The following is a 23,214-nucleotide window of genomic DNA, read 5'->3' as shown; positions in this document are numbered from 1 at the left end:
TGAGAGTCTGCCTGCTAATGCAGGGGACACGGGTTCGAGTCCTGGTCTGGGAAGATCCCACATGCCGCGGAGCAACTGGGCCCGTGAGCCACGGCTACTGAGCCTGCGCGTCTGGAGCCTGTGCTCCGCAGCGGGAGAGGCCGCGATGGTGAGAGGCCCGCGCGCCGCGATGAGGAGTGGCCCCTGCTCACCGCAACTAGAGAAAGCCCTCGCACAGAAACGAAGACCCAACACAGCCATAAATAAATAAATTAATTAATTAATTTTAAAACTAGAATATTCTTTTGTGTTAACCTTGTGAATGATTAGTATGCCATATGCTATGTAATTAATGAAGAGAACACTTAAATTATTATTTCTGCCTGGCCCAAAATATGCTTAGAAAATACGCTTACTCTTGGTATCAGATAGGTATTGTGTTTAGTGGCACAAAATGGAAAAAAATCCAAAATAATAGTGTCTTGAACAAGGAATCATTTATAAAACATGTTAATTTTATTAAATGTTTTATATACATTATGCCAAATTGTACCTCCTTTCCACTCTGTGCAGGCACACAGCTTCTTAGTGAACCATCTTTTTTGAAAGTTTTAAATGGTTAGTCCTGCATATCATCTGATCCCAATAAACTTGGTCACTGCTGATTGCCCTAGCAGTTGCTTTACATTGAGTCTAGAGTTTCCACTGTGAAAGATGAAAATTTTCTAGAGATCTCCTTTCAACATCGTGCTTATTGCTAACAATACTGTACTGTACACTTAAAACTTCATTAAAAAGGTAGATGTCATGTTACATGTTTTTTATCAAAATTTTTTTAAAAAGTAAAAACAGAGTAACAGCACTTGTTTGGAATTTGAACAAATGATTTCACCTTCTAACTGAAGAAACTAAAAAACAAATACATAAGAAAACAAATGACTAAACAAAACAGTAAGTCATCCTTAAAAAGAAATAATAAAGAACAGAAACAGATGAAATAGACAGTAGAGACAATCAATAAATGAAAAAAGTTGCTTTTTGTAACAATCAGTAACATTGAAAAATCATTAGCAATTTAATCAAGAAAATTAGAAGACAGAGAGGGAAAGAAAACACAAATAAATGCTATTAAATGAAAAAAGGACATCCTTATGGGTTCAATAAGAAGTGGATGCCAATAGAAATAAAAGCAAAAATTAACAAATGGGACCTAATCAAACTTACAAGCTTTTGTACAGCAAAGGAAACCATAAACAAAACGAAAAGGCACTTACAGACTGGGAGAAAATATTTGCAAATCATGTGACTGACAAGGGCTTAATTTCCAAAATATACAAAAAGCTCATACAACTCAACAACAAACAACTCAATAAAAAATGAGCAGAAGACCTAAATAGACATTTCTCCAAAGAAGACATACAGATGGCCAACAGCACATGAAAAGATGCTCAACAGCACTAATTATTAGAGAAATGCAAATCAAAACTAAAGTAAGGTACCACCTCACATTGGTCAGAATGGACATCATTAAAAAAATCTACAAATAACAAATCCTGGAGAGGGTGTAAAAAAAAGGGAACACTCTTACATTGTTGGTGAGAATGTAAATTGCTGCAGCCACTATGGGAAACAGTATGGAGGTTCCTCAAAAAACTAAAAATAGAGATGCCATGTGATCCAGCAATCCCACTCTTGGGCATATATCCAGACAAAACTATAATTCAAAAAGATGCATGCACCCTTATGTTCACTATTCACATTAGCCAAGACATAGAAACAACCTAAATGTCCATTTACAGATGAATGGATAAAGAAGATGTGGCACATATATACAGTAGAATACTACTCAGCCATAAAAAGAGTGAAATAATGCCATTTGCAGCAACGTGGATGGACCTAGAGATTACCATACTAAGTGAAGTAAGTCAGGAAAAGACAACTACTATATGATATCACTTACATGTTGAATCTGAAATATGACACGAATGAACTTATCTATGAAACAGAAACAGACTCACAGACATAGAGAACAGACTTGTGGTGGCCAAGGAGGATGGAAGTGGGGGAGGGATGGATAGGGAGTTTGGGATTAGCAGATGCAAACTATTATATATAGAATAGATAAACAACAAGGTCCTACTGTATAACACAGGGAACTATATTCAATATCCTGTGATAAACTACAATGAAAAGAATATGAAAAATAATGCATATATATGTATAACTGAATCACTTTTCTGTAGAGCATAAATTAACACAACATTGTAAATCAACTACACTTCAATACAACAAATTTTTTTTAAAAGTGGATGACATACACAATGTAAACCAATAAACTTTATAACTGATAAAATTTTAAAATGTCTTTATAATACAATTTACTAAAGCTAATAATGAAGGGATAAATAGAAAATAAATATAATCTTACATGTATAAAAAATGGAATTCATAATTAAAAACATTTTTACATACAAAATTCCAATGGTTTCACCAATGAATTCTTATAAATTCCTGAAATATACTATAAATTTATGGTATGTGTACATGTCTACATGAATTTTATTCTTCAGTAATAATAATGATAATGATGAAAATAAATCCTTGCTCTGCCATTTACTCTTCATTCATCTTAAATTTAGTTTCATCTGTTATGAGTGTGTTAATAGTAGTATTTCCCTTCTAACTCAGTTGTGAGGATAAACTGAGATAATGAGTAAAGGGCTTAACATAATTAAGTATTATTATTATTTTCATAACATGATACCATTTCCTGGACAAAATTTTTTATGCTATGAGAGATTTAAAATAGATAAAAGAGGTTTAGGGTAAGATCTGAGATTGCCAAAAATGTTCCCTGTGTTCAGCGAGGCTTTAAATCATATAGCTCCTCCACAGTGGTCACTATTCAGTAATACTAGCTTCAGGAATGATGGTTTTAGTCAATACTGAACATGTTTACAATGTGCTTATTATGAGTAATGGAAGCAGAAGTATAATATTGCATAATTAAATATCCATATGTATAAGATATTCAGAAGCCCAATGTTCAGTATGGGAATACTTGCCTAGGCAAATCTGATTGTGATTTAAAATCTAGTTGAAGAAAACTATATCAGATCTATCTGTGTATATACAGAGAACCTGGTTTCACCATGAAGATTAGATTTTATGTTAAAGCTATGATAACTTATATGAAACTTTGTGTATTCAGGAATTACTACTCATATTTGCTACTCCAAAACTCAAATTACTGTCATTTATATTTTTGAGCTTATTTTCTGTGATTTATATTATCCCTCATTTCATATTATATTTTATTACTAACTTTATAAATGTGCATACAATAAACTAGAAAGTTGGTTATAATTTATTTTTTTCATGTAACAATGGCACTGTTTCTTCATGTTTATATGGTACTTCATACTTTAAAATGTCACTATAATCATTAATTAGTCATATAGTAAAATTCTTCTAAATTGGTTTTCACAAGATATAATATTAAAATATCCTTCCCTTGAAATCTATGTATGAAAATGAGAAAATTCATTTCAGTCTCAAAATCTGGCATTTAAAACTTTTCATTTGATTAACAAAATCATTGTTATCAACTTTGCATGAGAATGTACAATATTAATGTACAAAATTATTAGCTGCCCTACTAGAGTTTATTTGGCACTCTAATAATTTACTGTCTTAGCATTTTAACATACTTTATGAATTACTCTTTTCTTCCCATATAATTTTATTCCTTAATTTCTCTTTATTTTCTTGTCATGTAGGACTTCCCAGTTTCCCCAATTCTCCTAAAATCAAATTTGTTCAAGGACAAATTGGGAATTTTGTTTTTGAGAAATTCACTCCATTGTTAATTTCCCTTGATTTCCTAATATAGTCTATGTATCAACTGTCCATTTTTCTAACATTCCCATTCCACATTCTCTGAATCTTTACAAGAATATGAAGTTAATAGGCATACCTGAACCCAGTGCTGAGACAAACTTTTGTTAAACAAATATTAAACAAATATTTCTTTAAAATCTCTTTAACTCATATATACCTAGGGAGAAAGATGGCCTTCTTTGGTTAAAAAATAATGTAAATTGAAAGAAAGTGCTTTAACACACATGAAGAGTATTTTTTCTCACGTATCTAAGAATTTTCATAAATAAATACACATTCATTTATTTCACCATGAGTTTTCATCTCCATTTGTATTTTATTCAGCAGGTGTGAGCACCCTACTGTGAAGGAATGCCGTGTTACAATGTAGGTCAAGATTTAACCAACTGTGAAAAACAAATAAACAGTAAGAACACATTTTGCAAAGCAATGAGCATTTGGACAAGAGCAATTCTAGTTTAAACAGATATATTTTATGAGTGGCTGACCTTTAACCTCATTTTATATCTAAAATTGACTTGCGTGCTTCTACAGATATAAATAAGAAGATATTAATTGAATTTGATCTTTGCAGAGGTGATAGGTACATCCTCCAAAGGAAATCTGATCAGATCTCAGTTATTATTACAAATATCAAGGACTTCCCCTTCACTGTGGTTCTTTGAAGTGGGAATTGAATGATTCCTAGCTAAGGAGAAAAGTCATGGAATTCAGGTGAAGGGCTGAGCTGCAAATTAATTATATTTTAGTTCAATACTGATTATTAATCATGTCTTCTGTTGCTTTTATTAAGAGAGTGACTATAATTCAAATGAATACCAGTTGTTACTGTAGAGTAATATTTGATGATAGGACAGATCCATCTTAGATTCTGTACAAGAAAAAACAGATACTGGAAATAAAAATATCTCATTTTAAGATCTCATAGCATAAACCTGTACTTAAGATCCAGTTGAATAATCAATTTAGTAAATAAGAACTCATATTACCTAATTTTATATATGTTAATTCAGTTCAATTCCAAAGAAGCTTAGGTTCACCAGACAGTTGCACTGATTTATTTTATTACAATCAGAATGCTATTAAAGACCGGTACGACTAGAATTGTGGAAATGATTGGTAAGGATGTCATTATACTGGAATCCCAATGAAGGGCTTACTCTCAGAATGAGACCATTCTGCAAAATAATGGGTTGTTCCGTAAATTAGATAACTGCATAATTTTATTCTTTTGTCTATTTTTAGAACGATAAAAATCATCATAAGTTCCTGCTGTGATCTTCTGGAGTGTACAATCTAAAAGAAGTATACCTTACTGTTATTCTTCAATGCTAAACTACGTGGCCAAAAAGTAAATCAATTTGGAGTGGAAAATGGTCCATACGCATCTCAATAAAAGCAATTTTATCTACTTGTATAACAGCTTATACATTCTCCTAATGATGAAACAAAGCATGTGAGGCAAGGTGGCATTTGAAATAGAGTTTATAACATGAATTATTGGGAGAATGTACAGTATTTTCTAGTAAGTACTTAACAGTGTCATCAACTAGAACTGCTAATTTATATTCAAGAAATGTATTATGTGTTTTCTATTCCATGTACAGTGCCAATATTTTTGTTTCATTATTAATTTCATTTTCTGTGGAACTTATGGGATTATTTTTTAAGCAACTGCTTTTTTTTCTTCAAATATTATACATGGAAAAAATGCTATATGAAAAAAATGCTCTTGAAAGATTTAAAAGTGGAAGATATACATTCAAATGTTTCACTTGATCTGATAATTGCCCATGACTAAATATCCATGCATGAATACACTAATACTTAATTACATATAGAAAGTAAAATTAACTATTATAGAAGCTCCATCTCTAAGTACAGGTGAACTGAATTTTCTAATAATGCATCCAGTTAGCTGATAACACATTTTGATAATGTATTATTGGGAGATGGGTATTTCTAGACCCTTAATAAATGTTTTTGTCTTAGAAGCCAACCACTCATCTATAATTCAGATCAAAGGAAAGCCACTGAAATATGGGGAACAAAGAAAAATTGCTGCTCAGCTCTATTTGGTATGGTTTAGAAACATGGTGGGTCACAGAACTCAAAATGAAAACGTTTCAAAAATGTGAAGAGAAAAAATGGTGGTTGGGTCTCAATGGACAGGGGTGTAAGTAAAGGAAATAACAACCTAGGAAAGAAAAGAGCTGGGGGCTGTGGATGATGACAGACTATGAGAAAGCATTTCTCTCATGCTCTTGTCTTCTGTTTAGTTTCACTGTTAATTCTATCAATTGTTTCCAAATCTTTACATATAGGGCATTACAGTTCTATTGCAAATATTTCTTTATAAAAGTCAGTTCTAATGTTGAAGTTATAACGCAAATTTTTAATTTTTGGCACTATACTATAAAGCACAAGGAAGAACTACTTATTTAAACAAAAAAGAGAGTATTATTTCACTAGAGAGTAGTGCAATAAAGAGATTTTTTTTCCTCTTCGTATCAACATCCAGTGTTGTCAGACTAATTTCTAAACAGACGCACATTTTTACAAAATGTTGACAGTCATATTGTGCTCATAAATACTGTTATAAATATACTATAAGGTTTATTTTACAGCAGATACTAGTTTGCCAAGTTTGAGAAGGGGAAACACTAATTTGTAAATTTGGTATTTCCAGCTAGTCATTCTTCCCTGCCTTAGAGAACGTGGTGACATATACCTTGTCACTACCACTGCCTTTGTCACTGTTGTACCCCTTATGACAGAACAATCACATCCTAAAAATGCAAGGTCTAGCAAAAAGCCTCCTATCAACGCTCTGGATATCACAATATTCTGTGTGATATATTTACACAGGGACAAGAGTTTCTGCACATCCACTCTAAGGCAAATTCATCCAAAGTAGCCAGTACTTCTATGGAAATATGTCAAAAATAATAAGCCATATGAGGAATGAAGGCATTAGAAAACGATAAAACATTAAAACAGGCAGAAGAAAAAAACAGACATAGCAGAATACACATTAAAATGCATATTAAAAGCTTCAAAAGAAAGGGAGAAAGGGGATATTATTAAAAACATAAAGCAAGAACAAGTGAATATGACTAGATGTACATAATGTGTATGAAAAATATACAAACTCAACCTTATTTTGTAGACAAAAGACATGTCTTTACAAAAAAATAAAAGTATGGGAAAACTTTATCAGGCAAATGCAAGCAATAAAAAAGCTAGAGTTATTACTATGATCACATGAGACAGAATTCACGTCCCCAAAGCATTAAGAATATAAAATATTTAAATTTTCAAATACCATAACTTACAATTAAATTATGAATACCCATGCACCATATAACAAAGTAGAAATACTGATATGGCAAGAAGAAATAGAAGAAATCTAGTAACAACAGGAAACATTAAAATATCATTCTTAGTCCAAGACAGGTCAAGTTTTGGAAAAAACGAATATGTGTTCGAAGATGTAAGCAACATCATGAGTAAAGTAGATCTAATGGATCTACTAAATATATCAAAATTTTACCTACATATAGAACATACCATCTTTTCAAGTTTATGAGGAACATAAATGCATATCATTATAATATCATATTACTATTCATTTAGCAATGCAAAATTCAATACATTTAATAAATTGGGAACAAGACAAACACCATTATTTTATTATGATGTAATAACAAAATTAAAAAACTAATTATGTTTCTCCAGGACATTCAAACATTTAAAAACATATTACTAAACAGTTCTTTAATAAAAGTGGGAAATGACAACACATATATAAGGCATGCATCATTATTTCATATTCCAATTCTTTCCTTATATAGAGCTTACTTTGCTGCAGCCTGCCTTACTCATATTTTAAAACTCACTAAAAGCCAATTGATATAAATCTACCTCATGTTAGTAATAATGGTGCAAAATTCCACCATATTGAAGTTCCACAATTTATTCAACTATTTCCTATTGATAGGTATTTATTTTCCTTTCAGGTTTCTATCTTTTAAAATTGATCTTAATGAAGCAAAACTCTGTGTATTTATATCTCCTTCTTAAAAAAAAATCATTGCATATGCTTTCCAAGGAAACATCAAAATCCTTTGATTAATTCAAATAAGACCCTCACAACAACAACGCACTTGCTGACTTCTTTAGTTCTTCCAGCTGTTCCATATTTAATAACTGGTCTAACAAAACTTTCCTGTGAGCTGTTTCGTCAGTTAATAACCTTCCCCACACAAACCTAACTTCACTGGGACTCTCTGGATATGCATCTGCCTCTGCTCCTTTACGCTGACTTCCTTGAAGACAGACCAAGCTTTACACACAGCAACCCAGGCTCAGCCCTATGGCTAGAATCTGGTCAGCAACAATAAATTCCAAATGAGAGAAGGAGTGAACATTATTTGGGTACAAAAACGACAGAATTTTCAGGGTTTGTTTATGGTTTATAAGTCCAACTTGACACATCGCTTGAAAATGGACTATCCTGAGGATGCATCCTGTTCTTGGAATGTGCTACTCAAAGCATAACTCTGAAAATGACAGTGATCTGTTAATTCTTAATTATGGTGAATTGAGACTGTACAGAGATAGTCTTTTCAGATCAGAGTAGCTGACTTTTTTTTTTGGCTAAGATTTTGAGAAACAGAAAGGGTTGTAATAGTCTGTGGAGGGCTACATAAGAGAGGACTCAAATAGAAAACAACAACAACAATGAAAGCAATATATATTAGTACTTACATATGTGTATAATATTTATATATTATAAAAATATATGTTTAATATACATAAATATGTGTAATATTTATATATTCTACAATATATGTCAAGACTCCATTATTTATCTCAAAATAAAATGTTTGACCCACCCTATATTTGGAGATAGTTCAATCATGATTGATGTAACAGGACTTCCACTGAATTTTATAAAGTGTAACCCACATGAGAGGATACGTGCTTAATAAACTTAAGAAAATTAAAGTTAGAACCATTAACAGTAGTAGTAGTAGTAGTATAGTAGTAGTAGTAGTAGTAGTATTTAGTTGGGAACAACAAGTTTCAAACCTATTTTTTTATTAATTATTTTGAAAATCTTCTCTCTATTGTTTTTTAGTATTCAGAATGGCTAAAATTCTCCTTTCAAATATTTGTTTAAGACTCAAACACTTGTCTTGGGACTCTCTCTGCATTCTTAAAAGTTATTAAGGATTCCAAGAGCTTTATGTTATATGGATAATATCTATAAATATTTGCCTTATAAGGAATTCAAACAAATTTGAAAACATTGTTTATAATTTGATTAAATTAATAATAATAATTCCATTTCCTGGTAACATAAAAAGTGTTATAAAAAAGTAACAACTTTTTTCCAAACAAAAAAGGAAAATTATAGTAAAATATGGCATTGTTTTAATTTTTAAAATTCCTTTTAATAGACAGTAGCTGAATTTTCATCTGCTTAATAGTTGACAGGTAAGATTTTAATCTTTACTTCTGCCTTTAGTGTGTTGTGATCTATTGTTCTGATTGAAGTATGTGAAAAAATTTAGCTTCAGAAAGATAGTCAGCTGGAGAAGGAAAAAGTATTTTACTAACTTTTTCAGATCATTGTAGATATTTATTAATATTACACCAAAACGTGGCAGATCGTGGTTTCTAAAAGGGAGTTAGAGTAAACAACCAATCCAGTTTGCCTGGGATTGTCATGGCGTTAGCACTGAAGTCTATTTACTAGAAAAACCCTCAGTCCCAGGCAAACAAGAACAGTTGGTCACCTTAGGAGTTATAAATATCCAGGGAAGCTAGAAATAACTGTGTGGTACTGGATTAGAGTTGGAAGCATCACATTTACTTAGCTTAATATAGATCCAGATGCATAGATTTTGGGAAGGGCTAGAAGCAGTGACATCCTGATAACAACAAACATACCCAGATCCCTGATACTGGTTTCTAACTACCATTCTCCAATAAAAGGAATCAGAGTTCTTTTGAGAAATGTCTGATTCTAAAACTGGGGCAGGGAAAATGTAAAATGACACCGGGCATCTTGTAGTACCAGAAAGTAATGGAGTACTAAAAAGCAAAAGGATCAGGGCATATCAGAGAAACACAGGAGGCAACCTGAAAGAGCTCCCAATGGACAAAGCTGAAACAATTTGAACAGAAAGTTAATAAAGTGTCTTTTGGGATTATAACACAAAGTATAAAATAATATACATAAGTCCATACTGATATAACAAATTATTACACAAATAAATGGGGAGGTATTGAACAACTCCTTAACTACTCTTTCCAAGAGACGATGCAGCACTTAGTGACAGATTTCCAAATAATAATGTGGAAAGGTGGACAAAAGTAACTTTAGTGTGGAGCTGTCTTAACCAAGTAATCAATTCAAACATTACCAGGGATAAATCATTTGATTGCATGTATTCTCTTTGAAATGTTGTGTGTACTTTACCTCTGTGACGGTCTCCAAAATCCACAACCCCAGTTGAAATCCAAATAAAATCTGGCGGTTATTTTAAGATAATGTACACTATTGTTTTACCAGTTTTGACAAATGTCTCCTGCTAATTTAAAGGGTTGACATTGGGGGAAACTGGGTGAAGGGTATATGAGAACTCTGTACTAAAAGCTTTTTAAAATCTAAAGCTATTCTGAGGAAACTTTGGAGGCAGAGATTCCAGCCCCTGTGGTGGTGGAGACCAATACTTTGCCAAACCATGAAACCAAGGTGGCCATGACGGTTCCAGGAGCAGCAGGAGCTGTGGCAGTGGCAGAAGGTTTTAACTATTGCCAGGAAACAAAGCTTAGCAGGAAAGGAGAGCCATAGAAGTTACAGGGAAGCTACAGGTTACAACAGATTTGTGAACTCAGCCAAGCACAATGGTGGCAGGGCCTAGCTGCTACAAAGAAGACATGTTTTAGACAATACTCATGTGTATGGGCAAAAAAACTTGAGGACTGTATTTGTGACTAATTGTATTAAAGGTTATTTTAGTTTCTCTTCTGTGGAAAGTGGAAAGCATTCCAACAAAGGGTTTTAATGTAGATTTTTGTTTTGCACCCATGGTGTTGATTGCTATATGTTAATAGTCTGATCATGGAGCTGAATCAATGTGTCTTTTAAAAAAAAAATTTTTTTTTAAACTATTCTAAAATTTTAAAATTTATTAAATTTATCTCTTGTACATAATCAAAATTCTTATTTTGAAAGGTAACTTGAATTTGTTTTGAATATAAACATAACATAATTTTATGGATTTAAGGATGGTTGAATTTTAAGAGTTGATGGTAAAAAGAAATCAACAAAGGCTAGACATATAAAACCTGTCTGCTTTTATGTCAAATCGGGCTTTAAACTTTATCAGTCCAGCCTCTGTTTTTTGTTTTTGTAAAAATGTGAAACTATAAGAACTAGCTGTTTTCTAAAGCCCTTCCTACTTTATTCATTTTGTGAAACATGCTAGTGATGATGAGTTCAGTCTTATAATATGCACTAAATAATTATTAAAATTAAACAGGTAGATATAGTTTTATATAATCATAATGCACTTATTTACAATTATTTAGAAAATAAGAATATTTACTTTATTGTCTTATAGCACATAAAATAATTTGCAGCCATAAGGAAATGTACTTATGAGAAAGGATTGTGGTTTACATGCATCAGAAAATTAAGACAACTGAGTTTATATCCCTAATTTCTTGTTTCTTAGAAAAAATATTGGGAACATGTTAATTATTTTCTAGACAACCATTAAATAAGCAAGCACCTGAAAAGCTACTTGACAGAAAAGCTTCCCAAAGTGTGAGGATTTTTTAAAAGTCAGGCTAATAAATTATTGACTATTTTGTTCCCCCAATATAGTTAATTTCTTCTTGATCGGATATGCATAGTCTTGGTTTGTGTGTGTACTGACCTGTGAGAGAGAGAATAACTAAAAAATAGAAGATTCAGTACTACTGAAACAAACTTATCTGAGCATTTTTAAAATATAGGCATGGTGCTGTCTGATGGTATATGATTTTCATACATGGGAATACAAATTCACATATATTTAATCAGTGCAGTACACACATTTGGAGCAAGAGACTTTTATGCAACATCTGGGTCTGAAAGGAAATTTGGAGAATGCTTTTTTGATACCTACATATTGGAATTCCTGTGAAATACTGATAGTTTATAGGAACAACACAACACTGGAAATCAATGCTTCCTTAGAATTACCTGGAATTAATAAACTCTCTTTGCAGAAGTAATAGGCTCTCCTTCATAGCTTGCAGAAATCATAGTTCATTTAAGGTTCCTCTTTTCAGCTCTCCATATAAAATCACCCATTTTCAGGTGGAAACTTATTTTTAAAAAACAATAAACAAAACACTCGGCTTCAGAATCTGAGACCAGTTACTCTCTGAAGAAACAAACTCCAAGGTTGGGCCATGACCCCATACTCTCATTACTTTCTATCTCCCAGCAGTTTTTTGGCTGGTTTCTCCTCCTATTCCTGGTTTCTTCACATCACTGTTTCCTGTGGCTCAGTTCAACATAAGTTTTTGTTTTCATCTACTTTCACTCCCTAGGCGATCTCATCCAAACCCATTTTTAAAAATATAGAGACTTATGGTCCCAAATTTCTCTCTCTAATTGGGCCATTTCCCCTGAACTCCACGTATATTTTTCCCTGTTGCCTACTTGAAAACTCCATTTGATTATTTAACAGACATATTGAACTTAACATGTCCAAAACCTTCCTTCAGAAACTTACTTTACCTGCAGTTTTCCCTATCTTGGTGGATGCTTTCAAGGTGCTCAGATCAGAAAATTTAGAATCATTCTTGACTCATCTTTTTTTCCTCCCATTCCTCATACCCACTATTGCAGAAAATTCTCTTGGCTCTGTCTTCAAAATACATCCAGACTCTGATCACTTTTCTCTACTTCTAGTTTTACCTTCCTACCCTCAGGTCATTGTTATTTCTTGCTTGGGTTATTGCAATAACTTCCACTCTCATCTCCTTACGGTTTACACTCAATAAAGTAGCCAAGTCAGAGCATGTCTCTCCTTTTCTTAAACCCTCAGAATAAAATCAGTCAGTGCAAACCATAGGCCCTAGAGGACCCAGCTCCTCCTAACTCCTCTGATTTCATCTTCACTACTCCCCCTACTGGCTATTCAGCTCCAGTCACACTGACCTATTCCTCAAACACACTATTCCTCCCCAAACTTCCTGTGCCCTAAATGAATTCCTCAAACCCAATCAATAATTCTGTTTTCACGTTTATTTCCCCTTCGCTAGGTCTTTCCTAAAATCAAAATAAAATTTCAAATTACTTTGTAAAAATCTCTTCCTCGAAAATATGCAGCATTCTCCCACTTCTTGGAACTTGGCTGCTCTCACGCCTAGAAGAGTCTCCCATATATCCTCACAGCTTGCTTATGCTGGTCTTTTGTGACTTCAGTCAAACATCACTTTCTCCAAGAGACCTCTCCTGACTACCCTTTATACAACTTTAATATTACACAATATTCTCCACACTCCCAATTATGCTCTTCTGCTTTAATTTTTTATAGCACTTATCCCAATGCAAAATAGCATACATTTTATTGACTTACTGTGTTAGTATGTATTATCTCCACAAGAATATGAATTTTTTTTGCTAGAAGGGATTATCGTGTATGTTTATTCATTGCTTTATCACTGGTATCTAAAACGGTGTCTGCCACATAATAAAAATGCAACAAACCCATGACAAACAGATATGTTGACTGAGTCCAAAAGGGGTGTTTTTGAGTGATTAAGGGATTAGAATATCTGAGGAGACTATTTTATGAACTAGACCACTGGAAGTGCTGCCCAAGTGAATGTAGTGGTTAGCTTCTTTTAGTTGCAGAGAAATCAGTAAAATACAGAGTTGGGGACTAGGTTGATTCAAACCCTTTATTTTTTATTTCTAAGCCCTAAACCCTCAGAAGGACATTACTGAAGAATTTCTCAGTCTAATTTATAAAAATAAAGAGAGTATCTTTGAGAAACCTGGGAATTTTGTTTTATGCTAATTACCTAATTTAGTATTCAGGTTGGAATCACACTGTTTTCTGAAAAATGGGTCAAAAAGGATGAATTAGTTTCATTACTAACAAGAATTCTTAGGCAAGTAGCAGTTTTGCTTTAGGCTCAGTAATTAAATCTTGATGTGATATTATGTTGCCTCTTTCTCTAGCCTGGTTCTTGTGCTAATTGCCCTTAATCTGTTATTGATCACTGAAAATTTCTCCCTAACCTTTCCATCTCCTAAATCAATATCTAGAATCCAATCAATAATTCTGTTTTCAGCTAGTTTCCTTCATTTCTACATTGCTCTTCCCCAATTTAAATAAAATTTCAAATTACCTTCTATAAAATCTGTAGACAAATTAATATATCACTATATACATCATTTCAGAGGACAGAAAATGAATTGGGGAGATTCCCTTCCTCTGGTTAACTTTTCAAGAATATAGTGTATAATTCATTTACTCTTGTTTTAAACATTCTTCTTTTTAACATTTTTATCTTCTGTAATGTATTCTATGTTAAGTCTAGTGGGACAAGTAAGTAGTGTGTTCCATCAAAAGGGTTTGATGAAAAATTTATGTGAGAGAAGAGCAGTGAAGAGGACACTGGAAATAACTACCATGTAACCTTGCCCAGGGACTCCAATCTTCTAGCTGACATGCAAAGGTATCAGTCAATTTAAGAAATATTTATAAGCACACGTGCAAATATATATTATCTCTATTAGTAAACTGAAAATCAGTACATCATGAATGAAACACAGTTAATTGTTAAACTCTACATGAAAAACTGTTGCCATTTTATTATATGCCATGTTATTAATATAATTTATGTTAACATTGATGTCATCTTATTTCATTCTTTCTTTTCATTTATTTTCTCCATTTTGAATCCTTTACTAGCCAGAGAAAGAGAAAACTGAAAGCTCTTTAGAGGCATTCAAGTATAATGCTTTCATCTGTAGTTGAAACAAGGAAACTGAATACAGTGACATTGACTCCCCTAAATGACAATTACTTTTAGTAGCAGATTGGTCTAAAATATGTATGTCCCTATGCTTGTCCAATGTTATGATCTATATGCCACATAGACTCTCTTACTTGCCTTCAGCACACAAATGGAAAATTCAGATTCCTCCCTCTTTACCCTTGACGTATATTCTGCTGCATTTAAAATATTTTGCCAATACTTTGTCACTGCATAATCTGTTATATGTCTATAACACTGTATTTATCCAGCACACAGCATGTCTGGTCTCAAATTTAAACATTATTTTTACTAAGGAACTATTAAAATGATATACAGAACACTTTTAGAATTCCACAGTTTCATACTTTAAACAATAATAAATTAGAGGCAAAGTTACAATATTACAAGTTAAATATTAATATAAATTGTGTGCATATCCCAAAAATCATTTTTAGAAATTTAACACTTGATTTCAAAAGTAAGAGTCAAATAAAAGCACAATTGTGATAAAACAAGTATACTGTAGTTAACAATTTAAAATGTTATTATTTTAGCAATATCAGAACTATTTTAAACTGCCACACTTGCTCTAAAATATAAGAAATGGATTTTAAACCTAAGTACAAAATCTATATATTATCCTAAATAAAATTGTCAGAGATAGGCTAGTACAACAATTTTTAAACTTAAAGTGTTTGCTGAAACAAAATATTCCTTTTTAAAGGAGAGACTAGATCTTTACTTTTTTTAATTTTAATTTTAATTTTTTTACTATCTTTATTGGAGTATAACTGCTTTACAATGCAGTGTTAGTTTCTGCCGTATAACAGAGTGAATCAGCTATATGTATACATATATCCCCATATCCCCTCCCTCTTGCGTCTCCCTCCCACCCTCCCAATCCCACCCCTCTAGGTGGGCACAGAGGACCTAGCTGATCTCCCTGTGCTATGCAGCTGTTTCCCACTAGCTATCTATTTTACATTTGGTAGTGTATATATGTCCATGCCACTCTCTCACTTTGTCCCAACTTACCCTTCTCCCTCCCCGTGTCCTGAAGTCCATTCTCTACGTGTGTCTTTATTCCCGTCCTGTCCCTAGGTTCATCAGAACCATTTTTTTTAGATTCCAGATCTTTAATTCTTTATAAACATTGCTTCTAACTATAACATTTACACTGACTTCATGAGATAATTATAATAACAGTAGGATACAAATGGAAGTCTTGTATCCCCACAGGCATATTTACTGTCATAACAAAATGTCTTCCAAGCTCAAATTTTAAAATGTTTGTCCCAAATTTATACATTACTCCATTTACCAGAAGAAAATATTCACAGATGATTATTCATTCTTTGAATCTTCCTCCTCAAAAAATAATGCACACTATACATTTCAAAGAACGGCTTGTATTTCAAAATCATGGGAAAAGAAATATGTGAAAGTACATATCTTGCCAAGTGTTAGTATACAATATCTTTTGCACTTATGGGCATCCCTATACAGTAATATATTCCAATGCTTTATGAAGGATGGTTTATATGTTACTCTCTTATCACTGCTTTCCAGATGTTCAAGCACTTAGTACAAGAGTATTCCTATGCACAAATAACTGATTAACATAATTATTACTCATGTGGTTGGCTTTATATATTATTTTATATAAAATATTGTTGAAGCGGTAATGAATTAAGAAAATTAAAACCTAAAATATATAAACTATATCATTTAAAAACCTCCTTCCTCCATTCTTTATCTGCCCAGTTCTCTCTGCAATACCACATCCCCCAGGTTACCCATATTCCCACTGTTAGCAGCTTCCTTTCAAAGTTTTTTTCAGGAAAACCCAAGTACATGAAAATACTCTTTTTCTCCCCATTAGTAGTATGTTATATAGACTCTTCTGTTCCTTTGTTTTTCACTAACCAATACAATTTTTAGGAGTCCATTCTCAGTTTTAATAGCTGCAAAGAATTCCAGACTACAGATGGACCTGAATTACTTAGCTAGCTCCCAATGATGGGATTTTGCGGTTTAATTCTCCTCTCCTTGATCTGGTCCAGCCTTTGTTTGTACTTCTATAAAACATAGAATGCAGTGGAAGTATTAGGGGAACCACTGACCAAAACCACCCACCCCGGCCAGGTAACCATTTGCATGAGTTGTTTTACGACAGGAGGTCCTAGTAAGGAACACGGAACTAACAAGCCACCACCAAGCAGAAGAATTTGGGAAAGGTCAAAAGGAGACTCTAGTCCACATGTCCTACCAACCACCCAGAATCCTCCTCCCTGGAATCCACCTTGGCTGAGTAATGCATGTGCCACCAGGAAGGGCTCTGAGTCAGAATGACTGGCCAGAGACAACCTGGAAACTAATCCCATCACCATAAAACCTGAGACTGCGAGCCATGTGGCAGAGCAGGTCTCCTGGGTTCCCTTACCCTCCTGCTCTCCACCAGGGTGCCCCTTCCCAGTAAAGTCTCTTGCTTTGTCAGCATGTGTGTCTCCTTGGACAATTCATTTCCAAGTGTTAGACAAGAGCCCACTCTCAGGCCCTGGAAGGGGTCCCCCTTCCTGAAACAGAAGTGACTCTACGCGACTTCTAGGTGAGATTAAAATAAGAAAATACAGTTTTCTCCTCCTTCTTCTCTCTCCATCTCTCTGTCTCCCTCACTCCCTTTTATCTTGCTTTTCATTTATCTTTGGATTTCCCAAATCATATTTAGAAAGAAAATTTACTAGATCACAATCAGGAAAGAAAGATTTCATAGATCCAACATCTAGGGTAAGGAGAACTTATTCTTGAGCAATTTGCTTCAAAACTTTTAGGGTTTTGCTCTTGTCCTATTTTCTTTACATAATATTTAATCTTTTTGAAAAGTCCTAACAGACTACGCTAAAAACGGCTAACTGTAGAATTATTGCCAGAATTCATTCAGGAAAACAGATGCATTTTTTTTTAAAGAAATGAGAAGTACTATTTCTGATTTATTTGTAAAGGCCCTGAAAATGGAAATTAAATAAATATCAGAAGCAGAAGAGGTAATGGTCAAAAACAGGACTTATTCCTGTGAAAAATACGGAGTTTTGCTGAGGTATGCAAAGGACTCAGTAAATGAAGTCTATGAACCAATAAGCTTGCAGAAAAGAGACAATGGAAAGACCAATTGTCGTAATTAACATAACTTAAAATGCTAGTTTTGAAACCATTTGCACTTGAAGAACACTCAGAATTTCTTGAATATACTCTCAGTATTGTGAAAATGATAATTAAGTACTCTTTCCAGTGAGCACTTAATATAGTGTAGTCTTGCTTGGTAAAATATTTTATGTTTAAAAGAAAAAAAGTGTGTTTTCTTAGCAAATGTTATTACAGTGAAAAAGATTAAGGAAAGGGAAAACAAAAGTCAAAAAATGTAGGCAACTTTATTTTGACAGATGACTGCTTGTCTTCTTTGAGAATTGAAATGCTTTTTCAGTGGAGAGTTGCAATTCTCCTGCCTCCCTTGGAATCCACGCTGCTCATTTAAACTACGTGCTTGATAACTTTTTCAACTTACCGAAGGGTACTTCTGTTGTAAAGTGATACACTGCGGCCAAATCAATTTTCCTAATGGTTAGGTGACTGTACCACCTCAGTTGGCATTACAGGTTATTTAGCATAAACATACGTGTTCTCATTAAGAGCCACCTTTCCTGAAAACACAATGACTCACCAGTGAAAGAAATTTTGTCTGTCAATCTGAAACTAATTTCTCCAGTGCACACTCTATATGCCTAGTTGTAAGACTACACAAATGTCACTCATAAAATAAAATTATGTAAGAATAATACATATAGTAATTTATATGATTTTTTAACATCATATTACATAATCTATTCAACAACAAAGAAGACAAAACTGGCCTTGAGTGTTTTTCATCCTCATAAGAAAGCTCAGATAACATATAAACATCATTTAATTGACATGGATTTGACTTTCTTAGGTAAAATATAATTTATACTTGACATATTTCTATTTTCAGTTTCTCTGGTTAAATGTTTATGGTCAGAGTTGGTGTCCATGCTATTCAAAAGACTGTTGCTTTGGTAAAAGATGGAAACAATTACTTAACAATCCTCACACCTGACAAATAAAACATTTTGAAAGATTTAAGATACCAGTTCAACAAAAAGACATTATATGAATAGAGAAATGTAGATGTTCAGTCAACATTTAAAAGCATATTTAACCTCAGTAATAATCAAAGAAAGAAAAATTTTTTTAAATTAAAAAACATTATTTATGTAACTGGCAAAGAGTGGGTGAGATAGATGCATATACTCTAGGGGTAGAAATAAAATTATAGTACAATTCTTATGAATATAGGCTTCAGTATATAATTATTATAGATGTTCATATATTTTGGTGCAGAATGATTCTCCCCACCGTATTCAACTAAGAAGACAATTGGTTATAATATTTTAAAAGTTTCAATGGCCTACATGCCCACCAATCAAATAATCATTTAATAAATTATAAATATCAATAAAATTAAATATTTTGAAGACTAAGTACTGAATAACAAGGAAAAGCTTATGACATTCTGTTAAATCAGAAAAGTACTGTACAAAACTCTTCCTCTCTCTGAGTGTATGTATATGCATATATTTATATGTAAGTCTGCATTTACTTATATGTATGTGTGTGTGTATATATATATATATAAAATCTAAGACAGTGTATTGCAAATTATTAACACTGGTTACCACTAGAAGTTGTAGGGATAGTGATTATATTTTATTTTCATAAGTATAAGATTATATTTTCATAAATGTGCCCCTAGACAGAGATAAGACACCCACTGATGTTTTAGCACACCTCATTCTGGCCTTCTCCAACTGTGTCTCAACCCAGAGAGCAGAGTCCACAGGGCCCAAGTTTCATGTGAGAGATATGGACTGAGCTTGTGTAGGCAAGCTGAGGTAGTGGACAACATCCCTGTGGTATATTATCCTATTAAAGTGGAAACAAAAAGGGAGCAGTGGATGGTTGGGAGTGAGGAGCAGCTTTCCCCATGCCACCACATTTTGACAAGGAACTCTGAGAATCCCAAAATTCTATTTTTTTCTTGTTTTCAGGTTGTTATGAAAGTATAATTATGAACATAAAATGATTGAGTGTATTATACTTACTTCAAATATTTACACATATGGGTTTTCATTGACATAAGAGGTAGAAAGATAAAATGTTAGTATGTTAAATTCATAAACTCTAATTTTAAGGCAATTCTGAATAGTCAAGGAGTAGATTACCCCAGGACAGGAAAGAAAGTATTCACCGTTAAAGTCTGGAAAAGTTTGAAATTCAGACTTTGTGTAGACAGGTTTTCTAAATTCTTCCAGAGCCCAAATAACACAGCAAGAACTAAACCTGGAAGACTCAGATCATAGAATTCCCTTTTGTGCCATTAAGGATCAAGTCTGAAGACTGAGGTCAACAAAGGAGAAAGTGCTGCAAGAGAAAGTGTCGCTCTTTAAGGTTCTGAGACATTAAGGGTGAGGAAAAGAAAGAAAAGGAAGAGAGGAGGATGGTTGGAATTGTGGTAGATGAGTGAGGGCAATGTTGAGGAAAAGGCAGGTTTCTGCCCTCGTCTCTGTTTTCACTTTAGACCACAGGTGCTAAAACAACCAAGAGCAGGGTGGTACAAGGTGAACCTTAAGACTGAGCTTCTAGGGCCACTCTTCCTTCTCCTGAGGCCTGGATAGCTAGCTTCAGGACTTCCTGCAATACCTCCTCCCCCACGTAGAGATGAACAGAAAGTAGCTGACCTGAGAAACAACTGACCGACTGTCGCAAGCAGGAGGTGCCCAATACAGATGGAAGATGTGGCAGAGACTCCACGTGGGCTGTAGGTAGCCTCAGTACAAGAGAGGGAGGCTATCAGAATTCAACAACAACAAAGAACATCCCAGTGAATGAGGGGCATTTTCCCTGCAGTATACTTCCAAATGACACTGAAGAACCCTACCCACCTCACCACACCAAAGTCATACCACACAATTCATGCCCTCCACTTGGACACCATCTTAGACAGAAGCTAGGCAAAAAGGATATTGAAAATGAGAAATACTAAGTAATTATTATAGAGGTTTCAGCACTAAACAAAAGACATGATTAAAATATTGTATTGGACCATGTTTTAAGAGATTGGGAGTTGACATCCATATTTTAATTTAAACTCTTTTGGTATAGATAACATTATACTGTATTAAATCTGCTGCTTGGTTTAAGCTCATCTGGGGTGAACTCCAGGAACTGAGTTTAGTTAGCTTTTGATTAAAATTACTACAAGATGGCCGCTCCAAATTCTACATCTCTATGTTTTAATCTCTCATCAACACATGGGGTTTTGCTAATCAGCATTATAAATGGTAGAAATGGATTTTTCTTTATGATATCAGGATTGGCTGCATAATTTGTGGGGACCAGAGCAAAATGGAAAAACAGGGCCTGTTGTTCAAAAATTAAGAATTTCTAGACAGTTGAACATCAGAACGTTAAATCAAGAGTGGGGTCTTTTTGTGTGTGGTCCTTCATGCCTGTATAGGTCTCACATCCATGAAGCTGGCCCTGAGTGAGGTTGTAAATAAAATTAAACATTGTTAAAATGTATTCTGATTTTAATAAATATGTGGAGTGGAAGGAAGAAATCTTTTTTTCCAAAGCAATCCAAACAATATGTGTTGATACTCTACCCTCCATCAGGAGGAATTTATCTCCTCGTTCCTACCATGCCTAAGCTGGACTTAGGAGCTTGTTTTGAAGGAAGAGAGTATGGAAAGAGAAAACAGTAACTTTATAGAGAGAAATCTGACAAAAACTACCATAACCAACAATCAAAGTAGATGTCACCAATGGTAAGACATGTAGCTACCATGTGCTCCTGATATGATGAGAAGGGAGCTTCACCTCTATGGTATTTTTCCCTCAAACCTATAAATAACCCCAGGCTAATCATGAGATATGCACCAGACGCACTCAAATTTAGGCATATTCATCTGACCAGTACTGCTCAAAACTGTCAAGATCATTAAAAAAAAAAGAAAAGACTGAGAAACTATTGAGAACTATGATAAACCAGAAGAGAACAAGAAGATATGATGACTAAATGCAATGTGGGATCCTGGAAAAGTAAAAGATTTCTGGAAAAATTGGTGTAATCTAAATAAATTCTGGAGTTCAGTTAATAGTAATGTACAAAAGATGGCTTCTTAGTTGTGACAAATGTACCATGGTAGTATATGGTAATGTATCTAATGTATGTATGGTAATATATCTAATCCTTTAACATAAAGAAATGGATGATGGGAGTATGGGAACTCTCTGTATTATCTTTGCAACTCTTTTGCAAATATGAAATTATTCAAAAGTAAAAAACAATAAAAATGTTTCGTAACAATTATTTGTAAATCAATTATTTACAATGTATGAATTGGTTTAGAATATTGATGAGAAATCCCTTCACCCTAGTATGAACAAGGTATAAAACAAGATTTAAAATCCTAATGGGCTCTGTAGCATGTACACTTATGAATAGCATTCTAGGTTTAATCACTAAATAGGAGTCATGTATCTCAGCCATTTGCCACCTGAGGTTTAGAAAATTCTTGATGTCCTTACTGATGGATAAGGATGTCCTGAATCCTATTGCTAGAATATTGTTACATTTGCCTCAGTGATCCTTTAATGCCTGGTATTTTCAGAGAAAAGTTCATTCACAAACAGTGTGTTTTGTTAAATCAATGTCACTTATTTACTTGAATTCTCTTTGATTTACATGCTCAAAATCACATGAAAATCAATTGCTAAAAATTATTTTGAAAAATCTACTAATTGACAATTCGATTAGACTTTGATTTACATTTTTAAAGGGGTCTTAAAACAACCAACTTGCAAAACATATTTTATCCAGTCATTTAGACTCATGTTTTACAGTGCCTGAAACAGATATAAAATTGCTTTACCAAGACTTGCCAAATAAGTGTTAATTATACCTGCTATTTTTTTTTTTAAGTAAAGTCATTTTTGACTGAATATCTTATGAAACAATTGAAAAAAAAATGGAACACACTGTTCATTTTGATATATCTTTGCCAATACAACATTTTTAATAAAATTTCATTGGCTTTAATATGTTAAGCCAACAACATGGAATTTCATGTTTAGATCATTCAGTTTATGGAAAGTGTTTGTTATACAAATTGACTAGCAATGTTTTCTCAATGTCAA

The 23,214-nt window shown here is 33.4% G+C and overlaps 2 long non-coding RNA genes across 2 annotated transcripts in view; both read left to right on the top strand.

The window, feature by feature from the left end:
- LOC309639224 overlaps positions 1 to 23,214 on the top strand; it is a 1,035,697-nt gene that overhangs the window by 418,499 nt on the left and 593,984 nt on the right. The gene's annotated exons all lie outside the window — the stretch shown is intronic.
- LOC309639217 lies at positions 275 to 22,032 on the top strand. Its single transcript, XR_014251522.1, has 2 exons — positions 275 to 4,285; positions 5,125 to 22,032. It is a non-coding gene; the product is annotated as an uncharacterized lncRNA (long non-coding RNA).

The sequence above is a fragment of the Balaenoptera physalus genome (assembly GCF_965194825.1).
Source record: "Balaenoptera physalus genome assembly, chromosome: 12".
In the NCBI taxonomy this organism is placed as follows: domain Eukaryota; kingdom Metazoa; phylum Chordata; class Mammalia; order Artiodactyla; family Balaenopteridae; genus Balaenoptera; species Balaenoptera physalus.
This window is presented reverse-complemented; position numbering and strand designations above follow the sequence as displayed.